This window comes from Staurois parvus, unplaced genomic scaffold (genome assembly GCF_062004578.1).
Source record: "Staurois parvus isolate SC_StPar_1 unplaced genomic scaffold, SC_StPar_1.0 ptg000842l, whole genome shotgun sequence".
Lineage (NCBI taxonomy): Eukaryota > Metazoa > Chordata > Amphibia > Anura > Ranidae > Staurois > Staurois parvus.
Window position 1 is genome coordinate 857,515 of NW_028318638.1, and position 13,223 is coordinate 870,737.

At 44.4% G+C, this 13,223-nt stretch overlaps 1 long non-coding RNA gene across 1 annotated transcript in view; it reads right to left on the minus strand.

Annotated features, from left to right (window-relative positions):
- The window catches only part of LOC149443627 (uncharacterized), a 38,869-nt gene extending 28,948 nt beyond the window's left edge, over positions 1-9,921 (minus strand). Inside the window, exon 1 of the long non-coding RNA XR_016306646.1 lies at positions 8,880-9,921. This is a non-coding gene — a long non-coding RNA (uncharacterized LOC149443627). The remainder of the gene's footprint in view (positions 1-8,879) is intronic.
- Positions 9,922-13,223: the final 3,302 nt, after the last annotated feature.

Consider the following 13,223-nt stretch of genomic DNA (forward strand, 5'->3'; position numbering starts at 1 on the left):
CTTTTTCTGGACCAAAACATGACAGATTGGAGGTATTCTGGTGTAAACAGACGCAAACAATCACTGTCAAAATACAGACCAAAAAAAACCCAAAACTGAACAGGCACAAAGTTTTATAGTAAATCCCTCAAAGGCGCTTATCTGTGTATTTTCTATGCAATGCTGACATCTAATGCTCATAAAAGAGAATGCAGGCAAACAGGATTTCAGCTGAAAATAATGGTCTCGGAACATAAACTTACATGAACAGTAAATGTGAAGACAGGTCGAGGTGCATTTAAAAAAGTATGGTTCTAAGCGAACTATATGAGCACTTATACTAGAAATATCTATTCAGAGATTCTGCTCTCTCCTGGCTCTCATCCTACCTGTCACAACGCTCTTTCAGCGTTACCTATAATGCCACCACCTCCCCCTCACTCCCCCTCTCTGTTGGGGTCCCTCAAGGCTCCGTCCCCGGGCCCCTTCTCTTCTCCATCTGCACCTCCTCCCTTGGCCAACTCATACACTCTCACGGCTTCAACTACCACCTCTATGCCGATGATACACAAATCTATCTCTCAACCCCCCACCTCACCCCCTCTGTCTCTGCCCGAATCACACACCTAATGAGCGACATATCAGACTGGATGTCGCTCCACTTCCTTAAACTGAACCTCTCCAAAACCGAGTTTCTTGTCTTCCCCCCAGCCCGGACACCACCCCCCATTGACTTCTGCATCACATCCAACAACGCCACCATCAAACCCGCCCCGCAGGCCAGAGTACTTGGTGTCATTCTGGACTCCAACCTATCCTTCCACCCCCAAGTCCAATCTTTAACAAACTCATGCAGACTCCACCTCCGCAACATCGCCAAAATCCGCACGTTCCTAACCCCAGAAACCACTAAACAGCTCATCCACTCCCTCATCATATCATGACTGGACTACTGCAACTCCCTCCTCACTGGCCTGCCTCGCCGCTGGCTATCCCCGCTTCAGTCCATCCTGAATACGGCTGCCAGACTCATTCACCTTTCCAACCGCTCCGTCTCCGCCACCCCCCTCTGCCAATTCCTCCACTGGCTTCTGATTGCCAACGGATCAAATTCAAAATCCTAACACTGACGTACAAAGCTGTCCACCATACTGCCCCGAACTACATCACTGACCTAATATCCAAGTACCACCCAGCACGCACACTCTGCTCCTCACAAGACCTCCTTCTCTCTAGTTCCCTGGTCTCCTCCTCCTATGCCCGCCTCCAGGACTTCTCCAGTGTGTCACCCATCCTCTGGAACTCCCTGCCCCAACCCATCAGATTATCACCTACTCTCCTCTCCTTTAGGCGCACCCTGAAAACCCATCTCTTCAGGGAAGCCTACCCCACCCCCTGCTAACCTGCCGACCTCCTCCACTCTTCCTACCAATCCATCCCCCACAGCTATCTCCTCCTGTGCCACCATCCCCTCCCTCCTAGATTGTAAACTCGAAAGAGCAGGGCCCTCGATCCCCTCATGTTTTGCATTGTATTGTTATTGTTCTGTCACATGTTCTGTCCCCCTTTGTAATGTACAGCGCTGAGCGAACTATTGGCGCTTTATAAATACTGTATAATAATAATAATAATATTCATCTATCTGTTGCAAGCGTTAATACCCAAACATGAACACTTAATGGACACTTAATTAGCTGCACTGACTCGCTAATGCAAATAACAGAGCAAATCATGCTCATGCACATGGGGGAGAGTGGCCATGTGGCATGTTGTGTATGCTGTGTCCAAACTGCAGTCGGAGAGTCTTAAAGGGGCATTGTTAAATAAAACCAGGAGTGCATAACACACAGAGTGGTAGGGTTCAGGAGTGTGTTACCTGCAGGATACGGGGTTCAGGAGTGCATTATGTACAGGGTGCAGGGTTAAGGAGTGCATTATGGACAGAATGTGGGGTTCAGGAGTACATTAGGCACAGGGTGCAGGGTTCAGGAGTGCATTGCACACAGGGAGCAGGAGTACATTAGGCACAGGGTGTAGGATTCAGGAGTGCATTTTGCACAGGGTGCAGGAGTACATTAGACACAGGGTGTAGGGTTCAGGAGTGCATTGCGCACAGGGTGCAGGAGTACATTAGGCACAGGATGTAGGGTTCAGGAGTACATTTGGCACAGGGTGTAGGGTTCAGGAGTGAATTGCGCACAGGGTACAGGAGTACATTAGGCACAGGGTATAGGATTCAGGAGTACATTAGGCACAGTGTGCATGATTCGGGAGTGCATTAGGCACAGGGTGCAGGGTTCAGGAGTGCATTGCGCACAGGGTGCAGGAGTACATTGGGCACAGGGTGTAGGATTCAGGAGTACATTAGGCACAGGGTGCACAATTCGGGAGTACATTAGGCACAGGGTGCAGGGTTCAGGAGCGCATTGCGCACAGGGTACAGGAGTACATTAGGCACAGAGTATAGGGCTCAGGAGTACATTAGGCACAGGGTGCATGATTCAGGAGTACATTAGGCACAGGGTGTAGGATTCAGGAGTACATTAGGCACAGGGTGCATGATTCGGGTGTACATTAGGCACAGGGTGCAGGGTTCAGGAGTGCATTGCGCACAGGGTGCAGGAGTACATTGGGCACAGGGTGTAGGGTTCAGGAGTACATTAGGCACAGGGTGCACAATTCAGGAGTACATTAGGTACAGGGTGCAGGGTTCAGGAGTGCATTGTGCACAGGGTGGAAGGCGAAGGAGTACATTAGGCACAGCTTACAGGGTTCAGGAGTACATTAGGCGACAACTTCTGAAAGTCACAGAACAGACTGAGCACTCCAACCCTAGGACACAGCTCAGTCCAAAGACAAATCGTAGGCAAATACAGCATCATAAATCCTGCTTTTCTCAGGATCTGCATACCCAGTTAATGAGCCCATATATACATAAGGTGGCTAATTGTGTGTAGCACTTACTGGGGGCTGTAATGCCAGAGAATTGTATTACAGCCCTATTGTATATTTGTCATATAACAGAAGCTGATTGGTTTCTATGCAAAAGTGAGTCTGATTCTGCACTCTCCAGCTTTGGTATATAAACTCAACAAGGTCCATATCACATTTGATGTCTATCAAATCATGTCTTCATTTTATTTAATAATACTTTTATTGTCAGATGCTAAAACCTTGAAATATTTATATATTTTGAATAATTGGCATTAAAGGGATTGTATACTTAAGTATCATAAACCACCTCAACACACCTCAGCTCACACTTCAGATCCTTTGATTGGTCATTTCTGTAAATGACCTCTTCAGAGACCAGAAAAGATGGTTGAATCTATATTTTGGAGTTCTTATTTTCCCTCCAGAGCAGGGATGGACTGACAACCCATGGGTCCCCGGGCAATAGTGGATCATGGGGCCCCTCTGTCCTGCTCAAACTCAAAAAAGCCTATGAAAAAGGTACCAGGGGCATCTCATGGGGCCCCCTACTGACCCCGGGCCCACGGGCAGTGCCCGAGTTTCCAAATGGTCAGTCCGCCCCTGCTCCAGAGCCATGCCAGATGCCATTTCTAAGGACCAATGACTCTATCAGAACTGGACTTACTCTTAGGCCTCATGCACACCTTTTCCACGTGCTTAGTGCATCCATATAAGAGATAACAAATTTGTTGACTATTCATACACAGACACTAGTTGTAATTTAACCCCTTGCCTACCGGGCACTTATACCCCCTTCCTGTCCTGGCCAATTTTCAGCTTTCAGAACTATCACACTTTGAATGACAATTGCGCACAGATGCAACACTGTACTGTATGAAATTTTTATAATTTTTTTGGGACAGACAGAGCTTTCTTTTGGTGGTATTTAATCACCTCTGGGTTTTTTATTTTTTGCTAAACAAACCAAAAACAACAGAACATTTTGAAAATAAAAGCTTTTTCTTAGTGTTTGTTATAAAATTTTGTAAATAAGTGATTTTTCTCCTTCACTGATGTGCGCTAATGAGGCTGGGTGATGGGCACTAATAGGCTGCACTGATGGGCACTGATTGGTGGCACTGATGAGGAGGCACTGGTAGGCATCCCTGATGGGCACTGAAAGGCAGCACTCATATATGAATAAATGTAAAAACCTCCTGCACTCCTACCTAAACACTAAATCCCTACAGTGAGTGCAGCTGCCAACATCCAATCATATACCCATAGATCTATAGAGCAAATGTTTAAGGAAAAAATGATGTAGCGCTAACACCAAACCAAACTCATAAGGTATAAATATACATGAAACATATAAAATGTATACATAAGTGACACCACACAAAGTGACTGTTGAAAATAGTGACTGATCATGAAATGTACAGCATATGGGCTGTCAATCTTAATCATAAACTGTGATCACACCTGGAAGTGAAAAAATGTGGTCAAAATGAAAGTGAATAAAACTCCAGTGACCACACTACTGAATAAGTGAAATGATCTCAATATGATCCAAAAAATAATATGAATGTGCAAAAATAGTCTAAAGCCAACTATTACATAATAGTGCCCAGAGATTCCAGAGGAGTCTCTTGCATGGAGGATCCTGTATAATGATCCAAAAGTGTTTTGACCCCTAGCGGGTCGAGACATGGAGGTCAGCGGCAGTGGTGTATTTTGGTTTTGTGCTGCCCTAGGCAACACTAACATCTGACCCCCCCCCCCCCCCATCTAAATTGAGAACAAAATATAGATAAAGAGGGAGAGAAAGAAAAAGGGAAGGAGAAAAAGAGAGATAAAGGGAGAGAGAGGGGCATAAAGAAAGATAAAGAGGGAGAGAAAGATAAAGAGAGAGATAAAGAGCTAGTGATAAAGAGGGAGGGAGAGTAAGAGATCAAGAGACAGAGATAGAAAGATAGGGAGAGAGATATAAAGAGAGTGAAAGAGATAAAGAGGGAGGGAGAGAAAGAGATATAAAGTAAGAGACAGAGAGAGATGAAGAGGGAGAGAAAGAGGGAAGGAGAGACAGACAGAGAGAGATTATTATTATTATTATACAGTTTGCTCAGCGCTGTACATTACAATGGGAGACAATACATGAGACAGTACAATAACAATACAGTGCGATGCACAAGAGGTTTGAGGGCCCTGCTCCTTGGAGCTTACAATCTAGGAGGGAGGGGATAGTGGTACGGGAGGAAAAGATGGAGAGAGAAAGAGGGAAGGAGAGACAGACAGAGAGAGATTATTATTATTATACAGTTTGCTCAGCGCTGTAAATTACAATGGGAGACAATACATGAGACAGTACAATAACAATACAGTGCGATGCACAAGAGGTTTGAGGGCCCTGCTCCTTGGAGCTTACAATCTAGGAGGGAGGGGATAGTGGTACGGGAGGAAAAGATGGAGAGAGAAAGAGGGAAGGAGAGAAAGAGATATAGAGAGAGAAATAAAGAGAGGGAGGGAGATAGAAAGATAGAAGGAGAGAGATATGAAGAGAGTGAAGAGATAAACAGAGAGGGAGGGTGAGAAAGATATAAAGAGAGAAATAAAGAGAGAGAGGGAGATAGAAAGAGAGTGAAGAGATAAAGAGGGAGGGAGAGAAAGATGTAAAGGGAGAGAAAGAGAGAGAGAGGGGGGGAGGGAGGGAGGGAGGGAGGGAGAGAAAGAGATCAAGAAAGAGAGATAGAGGGAGAGAGATATAAAGAGAGTGAAAGAGATAAAGAGGGAGGGTGAGAAAGAGATATAAAGTAAGAGAGAGAGATGAAGAGGGGGGGGAGAGAGAGAGAGAGAGAGATGAAGGAGAGAAAGAGGGAGGGAGAGGAAGAGATATAACGTGAGAGAGAGAGATGAAGAGGGAGAGAAAGAGAGAGAAAGAGGGAGGGAGATAAAGAGATATAGAGAGAGAAATAAAGAGTGGAAGAAAGAGATAGAAGGAGAGAGATATAGAGAGAGTGAAAGAGATAAAGAGGGAGGGAGAGAAAGAGTTATAAAGTAAGAGAGAGAGAGAGATGAAGAGGGAGAAAGGAGAGAGAGAGAGAGATGAAGAGGGAGAGAAAGAGGGAGGGAGATAAACAGATATAGAGAGATAAATAAAGAGTGGAAGAAAGAGATAGAGGGAGGGAGATAGAAAGATAGAGGGAGAGAGATATGAAGAGAGAGAACGATAAAGAGAGAGAGAAAGAGGGAGGGCAAGAAAGAGAGATATAGAGAGAGAGAAAGAGAGAGAAAGAGGGAGAGAAAGCAATCAAGAGAGAGATAGAAAGATAGATGGAGAGAGGTATAAAGAGAGAGAAAGAAGGAGAGAGATAAAGGGAGAGATGGAGAGAAAGAGAGAGAGAGATAGAAATAGAGAGCGAAAGATTAAGAGGGAGGGAGAGAGATAAGGAGAGAAAGATAAAGAGGGAGGGATAAAAAGAGAGATATAAAATGAGAGATGGAGAGAAAGAAAGAAAGATAAAGAGGGAGAGAAAGATAGAGAAAGATAAAGAGTGAGATAAAGAGTGAGTGATAAAGAGGGAGGGAGAGAAAGAGATCAAGAGAGAGATAGAAAGATAGAGGGAGAGAGATATAAAGAGAGTGAAAGAGATAAAGGGGGAAGGAGAGAACGAGATATAAAGAGAGAGAGAGATGAAGAGGGAGAGAGAGAGAGAGAGAGAAAGAGGGAGGGAGAGAAAGAGATATAAAGAGAGAGCGAGAGAGAGAGATGAAGAGGGAGAGCAAGAGAGAGAGAGAGAGGGAGGGAGAGAAAGAGAGAGCAAGAGAGAGATGAAGAGGGAGAGAAAGAGGTCAAGTGAGAGAGATATAAAGATAGAGGGAGAGATATTAACAGATAAAGAGGGAGGGAGAGAAAGAGAGAGAGAAAGAGGGAGGGAATGAGATAAAGAGAGAAAGATAAAGAGGGAGGGAGAAAAAGAGAGATAGGAGAGAAAGAAAGAAAAGAGGGAAAGATAGAGAGAGATAAAGAGTGAGTGATAAAGAGAGAGGGAGATAAAGAGAGATCAAGAGAGAGACATAAAATGATAGTGGGGGAGAGATATAGAGGGAGGGAGAGAGAGAAAGATAGAAAATAGAGGGCAATAGATATAAAGAGAGAAAAAGATAAAGAGAGAAATAGGGATGGAGAGAAAAAGAGATATAGAGATAGATAAAAAGGGAGAGAAGGAGATCAAGAGAAAGAGACAGAAAGAGATAAAGAGGGAGAGATTATTATTATACAGGATTTAAATAGGGCCAACAGTTTGCTCAGCGCTTTACAATATAACGGGAGACAATACAGTAACAATACAGTTCAATACAAGAGGGATAGGAGGGCCTGATCCTTGGAGCTTACAATCTAGGAGGGAGGGGCTAGTGGTACAAAAGGTAGTAACTATGGGGGATGGACTGGTTGGAGGAGTACAAGATTCCATTATTAGCTGAGGGCAGGATAGGCTTCCTTGAAGAGACAGGTTTTCAGATATTGCCTAAAAGTGAGCAGAGTAGGTGATATTCCGATAAATTGGGGTAGAGAGTTCCAGAGGATGGGGCAAGCTCTGGAAAAGTCCTGGAGACGAGCATGGGAGGAGGAAACAAGGGAGCTAGAGAGCAAGAGGTCTAGAGAGGAACGGAGAGGAACGGAGAGGACGGTTTGGGTGATATTTGGAGACAAGATCGGTGATGTAATTTGGGGCAGAGTTATAAATGGCTTAATACGTTATTGATAATGTTTTGAATTTTATCCGTTGATCAATGGGAAGCCAGTGGAGGGATTGGTAGAGAAAGGTGGAGGACACTGAGTGGAAGCCAGTGGAGGGATTAGCAGAGAGGGGTGAAGGCCAGTGGAGGGATTGGCAGAGAGGGGTGGCAGATACAGAACGGTTAGTAAGGTGGAAGAGTCTGGCAGCAGCATTCATGATAGACTGAAGAGGGGATAGCCTGCAATGAGGTCGGCCAATGAGGAGGGAGTTGCAATAGTCAAGGCGAGATATAACAAGGGAGTGAATAAGTTGCTTAGTAGTTTCCGAGGTTAGGAACGGGCGTATCTTGGAGATGTTGCGGAGGTGAAGTCTACAAGATTTGGATAGTGAATGGATTTGGGACTGAAAGGACAGATGGGAGTCTAGGATTACACCTAGTACCCTGGCATGGGGGGAGGGACTGATGGTTGTGTTATTGATCTTGATGGAGAAGTCGGGGGAGGGGGCACCGGCTGGGGGGAATACTAAGAGCTCAGTTTTGGAAAGATTGAGTTTGAGGAAGTGGAGTGACATCCATGCCGATATGTCACTTAGTAGGTTAGTAATGCGAGAGGAGACTGAAGGGGTGAGATGAGGGGTAGAAAGATAGATTTGTGTGTCACCAGCATAGAGATGGTACTTAAAGCCATGGGAGTTTATCAAGTGACCAAGGGATAGAGATAGAAAGAAAGAAAGAAAGAAAGAAAGAAAGAGGGAGAGAAAGATAGAGATAAAGAGAGAGAGAGAAATAGAGAAAGATAAATAGGAAGGGAGAGAGGGAGAGAGAGAGAGAGAGAGAGAGAGAGAGAGAGAGAGAGAGAGACTAGGCTGATCAGATAGGATTCCCAGTGCAGCTGGTACTTGTAGTCCTCCAGGCTGTATAGATCTGCTCACTATAACAGTATATAACAGCAGTAGATGCAATATGCATATAGTACAATTACAGATCTATAACTCCATAGCCAGAGCAGACAGGATCCTGGGTACAGCTGGTACTTGTAGTCCTCCCTGGCTGTGATCTCCCCTGACTCCATGGAGCAGCAGATCCCATCCTTCCATCCTCCTCCTTGCTGTGCTGTCTCCTGATGACGTGTCTGCCTCTCTCTGCTCATACTCCTCCCATCCCCTCCATACACAAAACACTGACACCCAGCAACTGTCATAGTTGCAGCCAGCCGGCCCCTCTCTCTGCTGCTGCGGATCTCTCACCTGTTACCCGGCTCAGCCCAGGAGCAAACCTTCTCTGACACCAAGCGCTGCCCTGATCTGGAGTGTAGCAGCCAGTGAGTGAGCTCATGCAGTGCCGGCCCTCACCTGGTCCTCATCGTCGGTCACCTGCCAGCTGCCTTGTGTATCCCTCTGAAAAATGCCGCCCTAGGCAAATGACTGTGTTCTTCTATTGTTGTGACTTAGATGACGTTCAGAGCACATTTTATGCCCAATTCATGCAAAACTCCTTGTAATCCCACGGGGTTCACATACTTTTTCTTGCAACTGTATGCGCTATCTGGTTAGTGCATAATTTACTCATTCGCAATCACGGGAGTCACCGCTCTCACCATTGTTTTGAATTTTGGACGTTATTTGATTATATGTCACTTACTGCACTATTAACGTCATTTTTAGACGTTTGACACATGTCATTTTATTATAGCGCTCCACAGCACATTTATATGTATGTATGTCACATTATTGCCTAGTTATTGCCTTTGAACATAGCGCTGCATTTTTTCACTATTTATGTAAGAGACATAAAGCAGAAATATAATAGAGACAGGCTGCATGCCATGTAAGCCTTTTTTAGTAAGCCACATTTAAAGAGGAAGAGACAAGGCATTTTTATCCAGGAATAAAAATTACATAGACACAAAGGAGAATTAATACAGAGATACAAAGCAGTTTTTTAAGGCTTTACCCCCACGGTCACATCAAGCCCGACATTGAAATCGTGCAACATACAGTGAAGTTAAATGATTTCAAAGTCGGGCGAGATGCTGATTTCAGGTGCAATTTGCAAGACATCTGACACAGATGTCTATGCAAATAGCACCAAAAGTAGTACATTAGAAATCGGTGCAGCTCTGACCAAGTCGGAACCGCATTGATTTGACCGCTGTAATTGGGGACAATAGGATGCAACTTGGCATACGATTTGCAAGTCGTATGGCATGCACATCGCATGCCAAGTCGCACCCGATGTGACCGGGGTGTTATAGTGGGCTGCATTTGAAAGAGAGAGACAAGGCATTTTAGGTCCAGAAATAAAAATTACAGCAGATTATGTCAGAAACATTAGGCAGAAATATTACAGAGACATGTTCAGCATCATTGTTATTATTATACAGGATTTATATAGCACCAACAGTTTACGCAGCACTTTACAATATAAGGGAGACAGTACAATTACAATACATTTCAGTACAGAAGGAATAGGAGGGCCCTGCTCGTGGAGCTTACAATCTAAAGGAAGGGGGAGGTGATACAAAAGGTGATAACTGCGGGGGATGATCTGGCGGAGGTGATTCAAGTACAGTTCTTAGGTGGAGGTGGGGTAGGCTTCCCTGAAGAAATGAGTTTTCAAAGATCGCCTAAAGGCAAACAGCGTGGGGGCTGACCGGACATGCTGTGGTAAGAGTTCCAGAGGATGGGAGAGGCTCTGGAAAAGTCCTGGAGGTGAGCGTGGGAGGAGGTGATGAGGGAGCTAGAGAGGAAGATATCATGGGAGGAGCGGAGTGGGAGATTTGGGCGGTATCTGTGGATGAGGTTGGTGATGTAGCTAGGGGCAGTGTTGTGGATGGCTTTGTAAGCTGTGGTTAGTATTTAGAATTTTATACGTTGGGTTAGTGAAAGCCAGTGCAGGGATTGGCAGAGAGGGGCAGCAGTCTCTGATCGGTTGGTAAGGTGTATGAGTCTAGCAGCAGCATTCATAATAGACTGAAGGGGGGATAGCCTGTGTAACGGTAGACCAGTGAGTAGGGAGTTGCAATAATTGAGGCGTGATATAACCAAGGCGTGGATAAGTTGTTTTGTGGTGTCATTGGTCAGGAAGGGGTGGATTTTGGAAATGTTCTGGAGGTTGAGGCGGCAGGATTTAGCCAGTGAGTGGATGTGGGGCCCAAAGGAGAGGTCAGAGTCTAGGATTACGCCTAGCACCCTGGCATGAGGGAAAGGATCAATGGTTGTGCTGTTGATCTTAATGGTAAAGTCATGAATGGGGGAGGAGGAAATATTACAAGCTCAGTTTTTGAAAGATTGAGTGTAAGGTAATGATGTGACATCCATGCTGATATGTCGCTTAGTAGATTTGTAATACGTGAGGAGGTTGAGGGGGTGGGCTGGGGAGTGGAGAGATAGATCTGGGTGTCATCAGCATAGAGGTGGTATTGGAAGCCAATCAGTTGGCCCAGGGAGGAGGTATAGAGAGAGAAAAGGAGGGGCCCAAGGACAGAACCTTGGGGTACCCCAACAGAAAGAGGAAGCGGAGCGGAGGAGGAGGAGTTGTATGTGACACTGAAAGTGCGCTGAGAAAGGTAAGAGGAGAACCCGGAGAGAGCAGAGTCACGGAGGCCGATAGAGTGGAGTTTACTGCGGAGGAATGGGTGGTCAACTGTGTCAAAGACAGCGGAAAGGTCAAGGAGTATGAGTATGGAGTAATGGACGTTGGTTTTAGCAGTTACTTGGTCATTATTGAGTTTTAGTAGGGAAGTTTCTGTGGAATTTTTTGGGCTGAAGTCAGGCTGTCGGGGATCAAGAAGTTTGTTGTTGGTGAGGTAGCAGTTCATAAAGTTGTAAACAAGGCGCTCGAGAAGCTTGAATGCAAACGGGGGCAGGGAGATGGGTCTTAAGTTATTCAAACAGGTGGGGTCCAGCGAGGGTTTTTTGAGGAGGCTACATTTAAAAATGGAGCGAGGAGTTAATTGTTTTAAATAAAAAAAACTATAGTGGATTATGTCAGAAACACAAAGCAGAAAAATTACAGGGACACACTGCACATCTTGTAAGTCTCAGTAGTAGGCCACATTTACAAATGAGGGAGAGGGCATTTTTGATCAAGAAATAAAAATTAGTGGGTTAAGTAAAAGACATGAGACAGAAACATAACAGGGACATATTGCAAGTCATGTAGGCACTTTTTAGTAGGCCAAATTTGGAGAGAGAGACAAGGAATTTGTACTGAGAAATAAAATGTACAGTGGATTATGTTAGAGACCCAAAGAAGAAATATTACAGAGAGACGCTGCAGATGATGTAAGACTATGTAGCAGGCTGCATTTAAAGAGGGAGATACAAGGCATTTTTGTCCAGAAATAAAATATTACAGTGCATTATGTCAGAAACACTAGGCAAAAATATTGCAGAGACATGCTGTACATCATGAGTCTTCTTAGTAGGCCACACTTGAAAAGGAAGAGACAAGGTAATTATTTTTTCTAAACATAAAAACTACAGGCGACTATGCCAGAGACACAAAGCAAACATATCACTGGGAGATTGTACACCACATAAGCTTTTCTAGTAGGCTGCATTTTAAAAGGGAGTGACACTACACCTTTTTTTTTATCAGAAATAAAAATTATAGGGGATTATGTCAGAGACAATCGACAGAAATATGACACAGACATGCTGCATATCATGTAAGCCTTTTTAGTAGGTCACATTTGAAGAAAAAAACATGAGGTAAGTTAAAAAAATGTTAGAGGCAGTTCTCCCATGGGTAAGAGACCAAGCTGAACCCATCTTTTATTAAGAGGAGCTTACTATACGCTGAGGTAGTATGTGTACAGGTGTAATTTTGTGTAGTCCTCGATGTGTCTGATGAGTATTCAACCTAACCAGCACCTGCAAACATTGCAGCCAATCGGCTGGGATAACAGATTAGGGCATTTGAACAGTATTCATTTTATTTGGTTTTTGGTCTACTAAATAAATCTCTTAATTTGCATATTGGAAATGACAGAACAAATGTGTTTTTTGCAGGCCAAAAATCCACATTTATTAAGTGTATATATTTCACAGGGAAATGAAAAAATAATTTGATAACTCCATAGATATTATTTAAGCTATTTAGTTAGGTTGCATTTTGAACAGGAGGAACCACAGTTAGCTTTTTTTCTCCAAATCAACTTTAGAGTCTATTTTTGCCCTGCGATGGGCTTTTCACGCAGAACATTTTTATTTTTCCTTTCATATGGCATATGTCCAGGTTTCTATTTTAGCTGTCAATTTGCTATCTCCATTAGAACCACACATGGTGGGGTCAATCCTCCCATTTTATGGGGGTCCCACGCTTCTGATGTGAAGGGGGGCTCTAATGTGATGGGAGGCTTCTGATGTGTTGGGGGCCCTTTGATGTAATGAGTAGCCTCTGATGTGATGGGGAGGACTTCTGATGTGATCGGGGTTTCTGATATGATGGGCATTTGATGTGAAGGGGAAACTCTGATATGATGGAGGACCTCTGATGTGATGTGGGACTTCGGATGTGATGGGAAGACTCTGATGTTTTGGAGGGACCTCTGATGTGACTGAGAAACCTCTGATATGATGGAGGAA